Raw genomic sequence first — 16,018 nt, 5'->3', positions numbered from 1 at the left:
TTAATGAAAATGTATAGCCTTAAATGTATATATTACAGAAAAAAAGAGTCTGAAAAAAAAGTAAATTATATAAGTAACCCTTAAGAAGTTAGAAGAGAAAACTAAACACCGCATGTTCTCACTCATAGGTGGGAACTGAACAATGAGATCACTTGGACTCGGGAAGGGGAACATCACACACTGGGGCCTATCATGGGAAGGGGGCGGGGGGGAGGGATTGCATTGGGAGTTATACATGATATAAATGACGAGCTGATGGGTGCTGACGAGTTGATGGGTGAAGCACACCAACATGGCACAAATATACATATGTAACAAACCTGCACGTTATGCACATGTACCCTAGAACTTAAAGTATAATACAATAAACAAATAAATAAATATCTTTTATTTTTCTCATTAAAAAAAAGAAGTTAGAAGAGAAACAGCAAAATAAATGAAATGTAAAATAAAGTATATAACAGGAAAAAGCAGAAAATAATAAAAAAACTACAAACATAAAAGAAGAACAAAGATGAAAGTTGATTTTCTGCAACTATAAACTAAATTGACAAAACTCTAGGGAGACAAATTTTTTAAAGGCAAATTAAAAATCATATAAAAAATCAATAATTTTATTTGAATAAATCTGAAAATTCACATAAATGAAAATTCCCAGAAAAACTAAAATGTTTAAAAATTAGAAAACCTGGTTATTCCTTTAATAATTAGAAAAAATTGGAACAGTAATTAAAAATCTGCCCACAGAGTAAGCTATAAGTAAGTTTATATAATTTTTCTATGAGTTGTGAAAAAAAATCACAACAATTTGAAAATATAAGACAGGGTGGGAAGAAGATATTTTCAATTAATACAGCTGACAGAAGACAAGTGTTCAGACCGTATAAAGAACTCTTTCCTTCTACCCACTTTCCCAAATAATGAGGATAAAAAAGACAACTCATTTTAAAAAATGGTAAAATTTGGCAATTGCTTCAAAAAACAAAAGTCACATACAGTTACAATCTTACATAAATTTATCTAGTGAAAAGAAAGAACACTTAATTCATTTTACCAGGCAAGTGTAACATTAATATCAAAACCTATCAAGGACAGCAAAAGAAATGAAAATTGCAGACTAATCCACTCATGAAAATAGGTGCTACAGTCAAACAAAATATTATCACATTCAAACAATGAAACATCACACAATCAATTGAAATAATCTACTATATTTAAAGACTAAAGGAAAACAATAATGTGACCCACTCAATAGATAGAGCAAAACTATCATTATTTATGGGAGATATGATTGCACAAATAGAACGTCAAAAATAACCTATAATAAATTATTAATAGGTGAGTTTATCAAAGTTACTAGATATATAGGTCAATATACAAAAAAGAATTGTATTTCTAAATGCCAGAATCAAACAGAAAATAAAATTGAATATAGCAGAAAATATCAAACACATAGGAATAAAAGAAGTGCAGTATGTCTACACAAAAATATACAAAAAATTATTGAGAATGATTAAAAGAGACCCGAACAGAGTAATGTACTGAGTCCATAGATTAGAAAATGCAGCATTATAAAAATGCCAATTCCTTTAAGTATGTGTGTTTTTAAGTGTGTGTGTGTGTACTACTTGAAAACTGACTCTAAAATTTATATGGATGAGCAAAGGTTTAAAAAGCTAAGATGCTCTTGAAACAGAACAAGATAGAAGTCTTGCTCTCCCACGTATCAAGTTTCATTATAAAACTATGATATTTAAGGTAATATGATTTTGGTAATGGGGTAGATAGACAGAAAGCTATTAAAACAGAGTCCCGAAGTAGACTAAAACATAATTGATGTATGAATGAAATCACATCGCAGACAAATGATGGATTTTACTATAAATTATTCTGAGACAATTGGTTAGCCAAGTAGAGAAAAGATGGGAGGAAAGGAAAGTGGATTCCTATCTCCTTCCCATTGCCCTATACACATACCGAAAAATCAGTTCAGTGTAGATTTAAAACCTCAAATAGAAGGCAAAAGTACAACACTTTTGGAAAAAAATATGAGAAAAATTTTGGAGATTTTTTAATAACCCACAAAATACCCCCAAATTGATTAATCTAACTACATTAAAGTAGAACTTTTGTTCATCAAAAGACACTGTAAAGAAAGTGAAAATATAAAACACTATGGGAAGAAGATATTTTCAATTAATATAAATGACAGAAGACAAGTGTTCAGACCATATAAAGAACTCCTTCCTTCTACCCACTTTCCCAAATAATGAGAATAAAAAAGGCAACTCAATAAAACAAGGTAGAAATTTGGCAATTGCTTCAAAAAACAGGAAATAAATTCAAATGATCAACAAACTTATTAAAAAGTGTCAACCTAATTATTAATGAAGGAAATATAAATTAAAAACAAATAGAGACTACATTTTATAATAATAAGATCAGCAAAATCAAAAGGTCTGACTAAATGAAATGTTTGCAGAAGATGTGGAGTCTCTCCTCTTGTTGCTGAACTTTGTAGAACCACTTTGGGAAATCATTTTTTCTCCCTTAATAAAGTTGAAAATGCAAATACTCCATGACACAGAAATTCTACTTCTAGTATCTACCTGATGGAAAATAAGCGCGTGAAGATACAGATTGAAGGGTATTCATGGAAAGACTTTATGCAACAGCCTCAAACTGGAAACAACGGTTGACAGTTTAATAGATAAACAAATTGACACAATGAAACTGCAGTGAAAATGAATGAACTATAGCATCATGCACAGCACAAACAAATCTCCAAAACAAAGGAGCAAGCCATAGAGGAAAATATTCAGTAAGCTTTCAATTTATACAATGTTCACAAACAGGCAAAGCTAATATGTGATAAAATGATAAAACTATAAGGAGCCCAGGAGGATGTTTATTACAAATGGCAGTGTAGTGGGGGACAAGGAGAGAATGAGATTTGGAAGAGCATACACGCAGCCCTTATGAAGGGCTCTATTTGTTAATCTTGGATGGAGGGCACACAGGTCATCTCTTTAGTAAGTTACATACCATACATAGTTAAGATGCCTCTGTAAATAGAAAAGATACATTACTTTTTTTTTCTAATTTAGAGTTTCTCATTTCTTGGAGGTTTTGAAAATAAGTAAGCAAGCCATTTAATTAATAAAAGCCAATTAAATGACTCAGGGGTTAGGGAGGAGAGTCAAGGATTGGTTATGAGTTTAAATGCATGACTTTGATGGTCCCTTCAGTCCTGGAAATTATTTACAAGTATCTCATTTGTAATAATGCTTAGATTTGTTCCATAGAGATTTATTTTCTTAGTTGCTTAACTAAGTCCATTAGTGTTTTTGAATAGCCAGAGAAGTCATGGGATGCAACATATGAAAGAGTATTGAAGAACTACTTCTAGAACCCAGTTTTTCTGACATTTTATCATTGTTTTTTTAACATATGACAAACATATTTTCTGGGAATGATTTCCAGTTTGATTAGAGGATGTGTGTGCATGAGTATATGTATGTATAAATACACTTTTATAATGTATATATTCATGAGTTATTTGAGGGCTACAAATTTCTCATCTTTGTGTCCATAGAATCTAGCCAAGTATCTAATACTAGGAAACAAACATGGCTTTTGAATGATTCTAACTGACATATGTATGTTTTTCACTCACAATTATATGTGTGTGTAAGTATATGTGTATGTAGGTATGTACACACACATTTGTATACACACACAAATACATCTAGGAACATCTCTGTGTATACATATTTTTATTTACATACATACACACACACACACACACACACCCCACAATGAAAACATACAAATATAATAGTAACATTCTTTTGAGAACTTACTACATGGCACAGATTTTGCTAAGTGTTTTACTTGCATCAACTTCCCTAGGCAAAGGACACTAAAGGGGAGGTACTGTTATTGTCTTATTCTATGTAAGTGAGGAAATTGAGTTGGAGCCGACATGTAAACCCAGTCAGTTCACTCCAGAGCAATGTTGTTGATCACCACACTGACTAAAATGATTTAATATAACAATGAATGCCAAAATATAATGTAATTCAAATAAAATCAATTTGCTAAACATGCATTACATGCCACTATTGGTCAAGTACTGGTTTTGGTTCTAGGAGAACCAAACAGAGAAAAGTCTTTTCCTGAGATTGGCTGCCATACATTATTTTAGAGACTTAGGCCCTGCTCCTCTCCCAAACCCCATTACTGTACATGTTGGTTAAAGTACCTCACCACTCCATTTTAGGGATAAGTATTTGGTAAAGGTCTATCCAACCACAATATCCACTCTGCTAGAACTAGTAACTGGTACAGAAGTGAGCATGTACACCAGTGGGACCAAAGTTGTTCTTTGGAGTTGATACATGAATGCTAGCAGAAAGAAGTTGAAAGTTCCCTCTCCCATGGACTGTTAAAAACACAGGGGTGGGTGTTCAGGACTTTGGAGACTTGTAAATTAAAGATATCAGCAACCAGTTTCCCCAGAAAATTCTCATTTTTAACCAAAAAAGGATAAAGGATAAGGTCAGCACACAGGGGAAGCAGAGCTAAGAGCTGGAGAGAGGGAGAAAGAAGCCCACAATGCGGTTTAGCCTTGGGATTCGGCCAAGTTTAAGGACCCTGACTCTCTAGGTGAGTTAATAAATTATATTTTCTGCTTGAACTTGAAATCATCTTGTCTCTATTATAAAAATAAACCTCAAGAGGGCATCTGCCACTTTGTTCAAGCAGCCAAGTCAGAAGAGTAAATTACAATGTATTCTGGTTATATATAACTAATTTATTAAAGCAAGTATTTATTCTATCATCAAAACTGCACAAGATAGGTATCAGTCATGTTCTAGCAAAAGTCAGATAATTCACCTTTCCTCTGTTGCCCTTGTATAGAGCAAGACTGTGATTTACGGAGTAGTGAAGGAAACAATGTTCCCACTATTTCCATAAGAGAAAAGGGAATGTTGGGGTAGACTTGGAAAGTAGGGACTGGGTTTAGTGGTGAGCATGTGGAATAGAAATTGTTTACATTTAGAAAAATGGTAACTAGGCAAAGTTCAAGCAATTTGGCACAATATATTTCACTGATTTTTTTCCGAAACCCAGTAACTCTAAATAAAACACCATAACTAAAACACAAGAAATTCAGTCAGGCAGTTGACATGTGAAATATTTTCAGAAGAAAAAGTTTAAGTCAGACTTTAGTCCCCTAGAGAAGGAAATGTTCAAAAAACTGAGTAGAATCCCATTTCCAAAGGTTTAGGGGTGACATGTGGGCCTTTGACTTTCAGCTCCTACTTCATACTTTATGTACACTACACTTGCTCATAAATAATAGTGAGGACAACAATTCAATATATCTTAGGAAACAAAGCTTATCTTACTTATGATTGCAAAACTGTCCTCAGCAAAATATATAGAACAATGATTTTTTTCACCCTTATGACTTGTTGATTGGGAGGTATATAACAACTATAAGTATCTACTTTTTTCCAGTTGGACTTCTTTTCAAAGTCACTTGAGCAAAAATAGACCTCTGGAAAGATTAAGATCTGAGTAGCAAAGCAGATATTCAGAGACTAGAACCAAAACAATGACCTATTTACCAGACCTGGAGCACAAAATCAGAGCCAAGATTAACAAAGGTGAGTTGATGCAAGGACCCAGTGAATTAGTTTCGTATTGCTTCTGTAACAAATCACCACATATCTAGTAGCTTAAAACAACACAAATGTATTATCTTACAGTTCTGGGGGTCAGAAGTTCTAAAATTAAGGTGTTGGCAGGGCTGCATTCCTCCTGTTACTGTAAATAGAGGATTTCCATTTCCTTGCGTTTTCCAACTTCTATCAGGACCCATGTGATTCCATTGAGTCCACCTGGATAATCCAGAATAACCTTTCAAACTCATGATCCTCAATCACAACGTCAAAGTTCCTTTTGCCATGTAAGGTAACATATTCATGGGTTTTGGAGATTAAAACTTGGACACCATGTGAGGAGGGGGTACAGTTTTCTGTCTATCACACCTAGGTTTATGGCTGCATTCCTAAAACCTGTCCAACTAAAGCCAGGAATTCTCTGTAGATGAAAAGAGTCAAACTCCGTGAAATATTTGAAGAGATTTATTCTGAGCCACATATGAGTGACAAATGAATGGCTTGTAACACAGCCACAGGAGATCCTGAGAACATGTGCCTAAGGTGATCAGGTTGCAACTTGGTTTTATACATTTTAGTGAGACATAAGAAATCAATCAGTACATGGAAGGCATCAGTCCAGAAAGGCGAGACAACTGGAAGCAAAGGACTTTCAGGTCATAGGTGGACTCAGACATTTTCTGGTTAGCAATTGGCTGAAAGATTTATTATCTGAAGACCTGGTATCCATAGAAAAACAATGTCTGGGTTAAGATAAGGGATTGTGGAGACCAAGGGTGTATCATGCAGATGAAGCCCCCAGGCAGCAGGCTTCAGAGCCTTATCAGATCTAAAAAGGTGCCAGACTCTTAGTTAATTCTTTCCTGGATAACAGGAAAGTCCTGGAAAGGAAAAGGGACTTTCCACAGAGTATGGATTTTCCCCACAAGAGACCGTTTTGCAGAGCCATTTCAAAATATGTCAAATAAATATATTTTGGGTAAAATACTTTGATTTCATTCAAGGCCTGCTATCTGTCATATGATGCTATACTAGAGTCAGGATGAAATTTGGTGGATTATTGCTACAAAAAGTCTGTTTGGTTAGTCTTAAGATTTCTGTGTTAATGTTAATGTTGGTCAGTTGTGCCTGAATTCCAAAGACAGGACAGTATAACGAGGCATGTCCAATCCCCGCCTTCCCATCATGGTCTGAACTAGATTTTCAGGTTTACTTTGGAATGCCCTTGGTTGAGATGGGATCCATCAGTCAGTTGCGGGGCTTCAATTTTGTTTTTGGTTTACATGTCTTAGGGATGAATGTGGGCCTGAGCTGGCATGGAGAAGTCAAACCACCTGTGTTAGGGACAGAAAAGAAGTAGGGGTTGGAGATCAAACAAAACTAAACAAGTTTAGCTCCAAATGATAAACTGCTTTTAGCCTCCCCCGACCCCAAATGGGTGATTGTATAAAGTTCTGCCATATTAACTTTTTAAATAAAATTATATGAAATCATTTTACTCTCTGGCTAATATATACCAACATTCAGTTTATGGTGTACTAGGGGAAAAATGGACTTTGGAAACATCTAGACTTGATTTTGAGTCCCGCTTCTTATATTTAGAACTTTGCCACCTTGAGCGTTACATACACTCTCTCAATTTCTATTCCTTCATTCGTAAAATGGCAATAATCATTTCTGCCCAATAGGATTGTTTTGAGGATTAAATGTAATAATTTTATGAAAGTGTTTACTTAGCACACCGTGTGGCATGTAGCAGGCTTATCATTTCAGCTTTTCTTCCTTTGAAGCAAATTTGTCTTCTGGTTGTTTTGGCAGGAGGTTGCACTTTAGAAACCATCTAAATCTTGGTTATCAGACAAGAAACTCCATTTTTCTTTTTTCCTGTAAAGGTCTTTCTTTCATTCAAAGTGAGAAAACTTGTAAATTTCTATTTATTTGAACTTTTCTTTCACTTCAGCAGACAAGTCTTGACTCCAAAATTATTGGTGCAGCTCATGAGATAAATGTAACTAGTTTGAGCACAATTCATTTGAATTCAATATGATGCTTTCTTTTCTTTTCTTTTTTTTTTTTTTAATAAAATCATTTTCTAGCATTCAAATTGGTGGAATGACGGAACTAGATGACCATAATGACATTGGTTCACTTTTACAACAAGTTTCCAGTTTTTCAGAGAATATCTTGGGAAACATATTGACTACTTCCTGTAGTCCAGTAGTTCGACTGGCATAAATGCCTCTCACGGTCTCAGTGATCAGGGAAATCTCGTTTCCAAAAACCTTTTGTGTTATGTCCTTGCTTGAACAAACTGAAGCTTCTTTGTGTAGAAAACACATTGTAATGTTCACAGTAACGCTCTCAGAAACTTCCTTAAGATTTTAATCTTAAAGAAAAGCATATTGGTTTTAGCAACTTGACAACTGATGCTTTGAAAATAAAATTATAAAAGCTGTCTTAGTCAATAATGGATAGCTGAGTAAAGTCCATTTTAGGTTCAGAGTTCACAGCCATCAGTAAATACTGTTGCAGAATTATAAAGCCTCTTATGGGGATCTATTGCTATTTATTGTAATATAAATAAGAACTATCAAGTTTTGGGCACTGCTGCTCATTCTATTAGATTTTGAATGTCATATTCTCCAAGTGTCTGCATTCTGCCCCCACGACTCTTCAAACAGAGTACCAACATAATTCTTCACAAAATGATCAGTGTTTGATGTCTGAATGAACTGTTGCTTTTCTGAAATGAGTGCATCTCTGCCTTGCTTTCCCAAATGACAAGAACATTACTATATATTGAAAACTACTCCTTTGATTTGAGAAAATCAGCTATGTAATTTCTTTTGCTAGATCATTTTCCTGGATCTTTAAAATTATCAAATGTAGTTCAGTTGAGTGTCAAGTAATAATCCTTTGTGGAAACCGAACATAATAGAAGATTACACAGCATCTAAAAAATTTCCAAATGTTCTTTGTTGAGACAGATGGTGAAACTATTCAATGTAAGTGACAATGCCTCCATTTGTAATATTTAAACATCTGAACAGTGATTGATGGAGCTTCTTTAGTAATACAATCATTTCATCAAAAGTCTTCTTCTTCATAATCAAAAATACCTTCTCTATATTGTTTCACTGCAAAATAATAAAATGAAAGTTTCACAGCATGTGAATCCTAAGAAGAGTAATTTAGAACATCAAAATTTTCAGTGAGCCCCAAAGCAACCATTTGAGGTCTGCTCAAGTTTTGTTGTGGAGGTTGGATTCAATTGTTTGCCAAGACTATTTGAAAATGAATTTATACTGCCAGCTGCTATCCAGCTTTTATTGCCAAATAAAGCACATTACGTTATTATAACTAAAAACTGATATAAATAACTTCTCCCTTTCTCCTGTAGCCTACCCAATAGGGAGCTACCTAAGAGGAACGAGTTAAAACAAGGAGTTAAAGGAATAAAGGAGTGCAAGATGATGACTGTGTGAAATTCAGGGTGCTGAATATAATAATATGCAGTTCAGAGAACTTGTCCATATTTTTTGTGGATATCCCTAAGTCACTTCATATTCAACCTTTGCAAAACTGAACTTCTAACATTCCCCCAAGTGTGCTTCCTCCTATCTTCCCAATCTCAATTTCATCGTCTACCCAGTCACCAAAGTCAGAAACCTGGCAGCTCTCTCAGTTCTTTTTTTTTTTTTTGCATCACTCTTAACAATTAAATCGAGTATGAAGTCTTGTTGAGTATATCCCTTAAATGCCTCTCCAATTCAACCACATCTCTATCCCTGCTATCACGAACCTGATCCAGGTCACCATTTTTCCCTGGATCACTGCCACAGCCTCCCTATTGGTCTTTCAGCATCCAATCTGGCTCTTGAAATACTTTCATCTCCATGCAGCTGGTGTTATGTTGCCATATCTAATCATGTCACCACTTGCTTAAAACTCTTTAATGAATCTTATTGCCATTAACATGGCTCATATGACTCACAAACCTTTTTGTAAGCTTACTCCTGCTTACCTGTGCAGCTCCATCTCTTACTGCTTGACCGCTCCTGGTTCATGTTCCAACCATGAGGAACTTCTTTTAGCTCTCTAAACATATCCTGTTCTCTCATCTCTGATAAAAACCATATCATGTGTATTACTCCCTCATGAGACCCATCATGTAGTTAACTTCTGCCAATCCTCAGGTCCCTGTTTTTCCCTCTAGAAAGCCTTCCAGGTAACTTCTCCTTCTATAGGTCTTTATAGCACTCCATGTATTTTCTCACTATCCATTATGCTCCCTTAAAACTGTTTGCTTATTTTTCTGCCTCTATCACCAGACTGTTAAGCCCCATGAAGGCAGGAATTTACATTTCCTTGTTTACTCTTGTACCCTGGTGCAGTGCTTGATATTATACATGATGTAGACCTAAGCATTAGTTAATTGACTGAGTAGCCAGCTGAGGAACCAGCCTAGCCCATGGAAGTAGTTTACAGGGCAGGGAAAGGCACATTCCTGAAAAGTCAGGAGACGGTGAAAGGGCCCTGAGACATATGCAAGAGAGAATAGGATACTGAAAGGAATGGTGGTGGGGTTTTCAAAGAGTGGAGTGCAACTAATACACAAACTTAAGTCAGAAGCTCCATGGATATAGATAAGTAAAAATAAGGAAGAGAATCTTCAAGTTGATTAGTATTAGAGAAAAATTAGGAAATATCTGCGCTTAGTAAGCAACCAGTCTGCATAGTTGACCCAGTTCTTTTACTGAGGGTAGAACCTAAGGGTGGTTTTATACCCACACCCATCACATACATAAATTTTGGCTCTAGGTGAGCTCTTCTCCTATCTAATAGAGAGCTTTGTAACTTTTTTATATATGTTTATGAATTATACAAGAAAAACCTGAGGACAGGCCTGAGAATGCTGTAGGTCATTTTGGCATACTGGCTTTGCATCCCCAACGAGGAAAAATGTCAGCCTGTGAACTGTATTCATAAATACGCCAGAAAGAACATCATTGTGGGACCTGTCATGGCCATAGCTTGGCATATATTCAGTCAGGAATGAAACAAATGATAGAGTGCCTGGAGAGACTATTTCTTGCATATTGGAGATCTTAAAGAGCTGAAAGCTCCTATGGACGCATTTTTGTATTATCTCATCCAACATCAAATAGAACTCCCAAGGTTTGAAGAGCAGAAGATAGTAGTTTATTCATCCTCTCAGGAACTCCCCAGGGGAGGAAATTAAGAGGGAGGCAGATTTCAGTGCAACATATGGAGATTTTTACCACCCTCAGAGCTGTCTAAAGTGAGAGTAAACTAACAGCTTTGCAAATACTGAAATTCGTTTCATTTTCAGCAGGAAAAGGAGAAACTAGATCTTAGTCTTCAGCAGTGATTTGGGATGGAAAGCAAGTGATGACCTCTAAGTTCTATTCTGATGATAAAATTTGATGATGTAATTTTTTCTTGGTGACTCAGAGGAACATGATGCATGTGAATCATTGTAGTGCCCAGAGATGCAATGAGGTCCTTACGGTTTGTGAGGTGACTTCAGCTGCATTTTCCTATCTTATGTTGCTCCAGGCAGCAGTGCTTTTGCTGTTAACTTGTATTCTTCTCCCTCCATTCTATCCATGTCCCCACCCAGGCTGGTCAGCTAATACACTACATATTACCCACCCTCATCTCAACAGAAATCCTTGGGAACAGGAAGCAAATTTACTTTTGGTACAAAGAACAGTGCTTTGACCCAAGAATTCTATCACTGTGGCTCTCAATGAAAATTTGGGGAATAGATTATGAGTGACTTTTAGGAGAGAATGCTACTCTTTATTTACCACAGCTTAGAAAAAAATCTCTGCCCCATGCGTTCACCACATAGCCATATAGACTCTTTGCTCATCTCTGAGAATAACACTTAGTGCTAGATTCTTCCTGTAGTTTGAAATGTCAACTGTCTCCTTCCTCTCTTCCAAATGCTTACTCATCTGTTTAGCTCCCATTTAAATATCTGTTCTGGGATGCTTTCCTCGGGTGTAATTAACTACTCCTGTGTGCTCTTTTAATTAAATATATACTTATATTATTCAAATTTAATATTTTATCATAACTATTTGTTCCCATTTGTTTCCTCAGTTAACTCAGAGCTTCTTACAGACAAAGTAGGCCACCTTCATGAACCCACCTCCATTATATGCAATGCCCAGCATATAATGGGTGCTCAGTAGACCCTGGGTGGCTGGGTGACTGAGTGAGGTAAATTTGTGTGTCTCCCTCTGATGAAGAAAAGCACATAGCTTTAAGGCATTTATCTCAGGCAGCATTTTTACCCACTTTCTAATTCCCAACTTTGCTCTAGACCTAAAAATATGACATCCAAATTAGTGGGTCATGTATTACTACAGTGAGGTTTGTTGGTGGTACACACACACAAACAGATATACACACACACCCTCAAACATCCCTATTAAATTTTAAATCTTTTTATATTTTGACAGATTTTGAGAAAACCATTTGTTATCACTTTAAGGATCATACCTTTACAAGATTAATGTATTGTACAGAAGCCAATTTTCTTGTTAGATTTTAAATGGCCACAGAATTATATAAGGTACAGTCCACCAGACAGCTTCAGGCTCTGAATTTGAAAGGACATGCAGCTACAGGAGAAATTTATCCACAGTTTAATAATCACCAATATATAAATACATTAGATGTGGGTCACCACATGCACTGCTATCAGGGATGCAAACACTGTCTCTTCCCATCTGTCATCAAATCATTTAAAATTTTATACCCAAAGAACAGTTTAAGTCTCAATTATTGAAAAACAATTATTAGTTTAATAAAGTCTGTACATCTTTACTATACTATGAAAAGAAAATTACAAAAGGTAAGCTTGGAGCCTGAACCTTAAAAAATAGCTCAATTAATTAATTACATCAATTTTCACATAATAAATATGACTGTATCATATTATGCCATTTTTCTGCCTTACTGATTCACTGCTAGGAATTCATGAGATAGGTTTTGGCACCTAAGATCGTGTTGGCCATTATTTTACAAGCAAGAGGAGCAGGTAGATCGTTTTCCACCATCCTCACATCCATCCTGGCTTATCTCTGCATCCCCTCTGTAGTTTTCTGGGCCATGAGAGTTGTGCCTCAGGAATTATGTCTTACTATTTAAGGACACCAGTGGATGAAAGATGATTCCACGTCACTTAAGCCAATGGAAGAACTTGATGGGGGAAAATACCAAATCAAAAATCTCCTTTTACCTCATTTATGTAAGCTACTCATTCCTAATCATGAATTTACAGTAACATAAGACATTCCCAATTATGTCAGAGAACAGCTTTCAAAACAAAAGCCATTAAAATTCAACATCTTTTTTTAAATTGAACTTTTAGAGAGCTATTTAGATAAGGGAACAGTGGCTTTTGAATGACGATAATACAACTCTGAAGATAAATAATATACTTGTACAGCAACGATAAATTTCATTTGAGTAAAAGATAGGTGTGTGTGTGTGTTTTTTTTTTAACCGATTGGTCTTAAATAGATGCTCCTCATTACGACTTTTTCACTAGGATTTTTAAAACTAGGTTATAAACTGCTTTTTTGAGTAATTTCAAGGCACTTGAAAAGATAAACTATCTTATAGGTTATAGGTAGTCTTTAACTTGTTAACAGTTTGGCAAATGTGTAAATTGACTGAAGCTCAGAATGAACTTTTCCCAAGTAGATAATGTTTTACATAGGGTTGGTCCACAGGTGGACCCGTAGAAAAGTTTTTAAACTTTAGTATACAAGAAATGCCACTAGGCTGTGTTAAGATGTAAGTACTACAAAGATTATGAAAGATTATGATGCCCTTACACATGATTCAAGATAGCATATTGCTTTTTTATAATGACATGTTATTTATTTATATATCCAAATCAAAATAACCCTTTAAATTTTCTTATTGCAAATATCTCAGGTCAGTGTATCCAAAGGGGAAGATGGATTTGTCTCATTTCTCATGCCACAGCTGTGCTGGTGTCCTCAGTAGGGACTTCACCTATTGCATAATTAAGTGCTGAGCATTCACATAGCAATGCCTTAGACAAAAATGGATCCTTAATTCCACATTCAGATGTCTGGAGCATGTGTACTTCACAATGTGAGACAAGATCCTGCTCCACACTGTGGCCTTGCAGGTGTTTCACTGACTTGGAACAGGGGCGGCTGCAGGGAGTGAAGAACCATGGTGGGATCTGAGGGAGAAGAGAAGAAGCACTGGGGTGGTGGGGGAGGGTAGTTGGTAGTTGGAAGGGGACACTGGGCTGGGGGAATTTCAAAGAGGGGAGGAAATTAGATCCTTTATTTTACACAGTACAACTGACCCTCTAGTACTAACTGTTGGACATTTTCCAAAGATGACACGTCAGAAATGTTTTGTCTTCCTTTGTCTTTCCCTTCCATATCTTTATCTACCTCCACTGTCCATGTCAACGTTGTTCCAAATTATATATTTGCCTTGATCATCAATACTTAATAAGGCAAGGTGCAGAAACAGTGACCCAAACCTGCCGAAGAAGGGGCAGTAGGTGGAGGGAAAAAGCTGAAATTGGGAGAGAAGGTCAAACTGAAGACAGAGTCTACAGCAGAAGGGAAGTGGAATGAGCTATGCTAGCAGAAAGGGAGTTCCAGAATGACATGTGGATGAGTAGGAGGGTGTAAGCAAAAAGAGAGTGTGAGTTAGAGTTATTCTCTACCAACACTGGTACAGTAATTCTCCCTCTACTCTGTGAGGACTGGAGATTTAAGGGCCATATGCTGAGCATTTAAATTCTGTGATGATCATGGAAGATTGCACATCTAGGTAAGGGTCGACACACTGAAGTCCTTGGACATGCTAAACAAAAAGCACAAACAAAAGGATGTCTGTGCCAGACATTCACTGAGCTAATGGTCAGGAAATATGAATCTGAGAGTTAGCCTCAGCCTTGCCCCACTAACTCTCTGTGTGATTTTGGGGTAAGTCTTTGAATTTCATTATCAGTGTATTGGAGAGCAGGATGAAACTGCCTCATCTCTTAAAAATCTTTACCACTCTTCTTCAAGTAGGTTTCCTATTTCTTGGCTGAGCAAACACAGTTTTGCTGGATTATTAAACAGTCCATAGGTAATGATTCCAAAATGGAATGAAATGGACTTGAGCCATTGCACAATAGATCTCATTAATGAGTTTCTGAAAGTAAGGAAAATCCTAATCTGTAATCACAGAGCCACCTGCAGATGTCAGATTGCTATTTTTCTATTTAATAATTTCTACATATAAACTCTTATCCATATTCTAAATACTAGGATTGATATAATGAGGCAGTTATTCAAAATAAACTTAAGCAAATAGTCATAATTATTGTAATTTTACTAATATAGTTATTCACTAGAACAACAGAAATCAGTTTAGCAACTGCCATATTCCCATTCTTTAAAAATTTTTTCATTATGGAAGTTATTGTACATCTCCAATGTTATCAAAGTGACTTTCATCCATTACAAGGTATATTCCAAAATCTTTATTATAATTTTATTACCTTTCATGAGTCATAAAACCCTTCTAAAATTTAAACAAAAATGAGACATGACAATAGTTTGATTTCCTGGTGAAATATTATCTCTGTGTTAAAAATGGATGCTAGCATATATTGCACATTTATTTTGTGTAGGTTCTATGCCAGCCAGAACCTAGCAGATCCAATGAGGCAGGCAAGAATTATTATTACTGTTTTGTTTTACGTGAGTATTTGAGTCACTTATTATGGGACAAATGCTAGGTAAGTGGCAGAGCTAGGATTTTCCCAAAATCTATCTGATTAAATAAAATTATTCAAAAGAGGTAAGAAATGCTGGCCGTTTTCTGCGGTTTAAGATGCTTCAATTCAGGTCCTGGTTTGCCCACTGATACTCTATAACAACCAGGTATCTATAGCCCTCAGTAGCTTGAAGCCTGACTCAGGGACTCCAGCATGTCCTCTGCCTATAGATTTGAGATCATGCTACATGACAGGGAGTCATTAATTAGTAGAGGCTCCTTGACAATCTGCCCCCATTCTTTCTCTTGCCTTTTGACATATAGAAGCCAGTAAAATTTGTTCTATCTTCTTAGGGAGTCTGTGAGAGGTTGAGACCCTTTCATCCTCATAGATTTCATGGTAATTCCCTGCCATTTGAGGCAGTTTCCATGAGGGTGAAAATTGATGTTATTGTTTGGGGACCTCTGGGACACCCTTATTTTTTAAGGGAAGAGAGTCCAGTTCATAGGGCTTGCTTAGGTCAGAG

This window comes from Rhinopithecus bieti, unplaced genomic scaffold (assembly GCF_001698545.2).
Source record: "Rhinopithecus bieti isolate Rb0 unplaced genomic scaffold, ASM169854v2 scaffold_1306, whole genome shotgun sequence".
Taxonomy (NCBI): Eukaryota; Metazoa; Chordata; class Mammalia; order Primates; family Cercopithecidae; genus Rhinopithecus; species Rhinopithecus bieti.
This window is presented reverse-complemented; position numbering follows the sequence as displayed.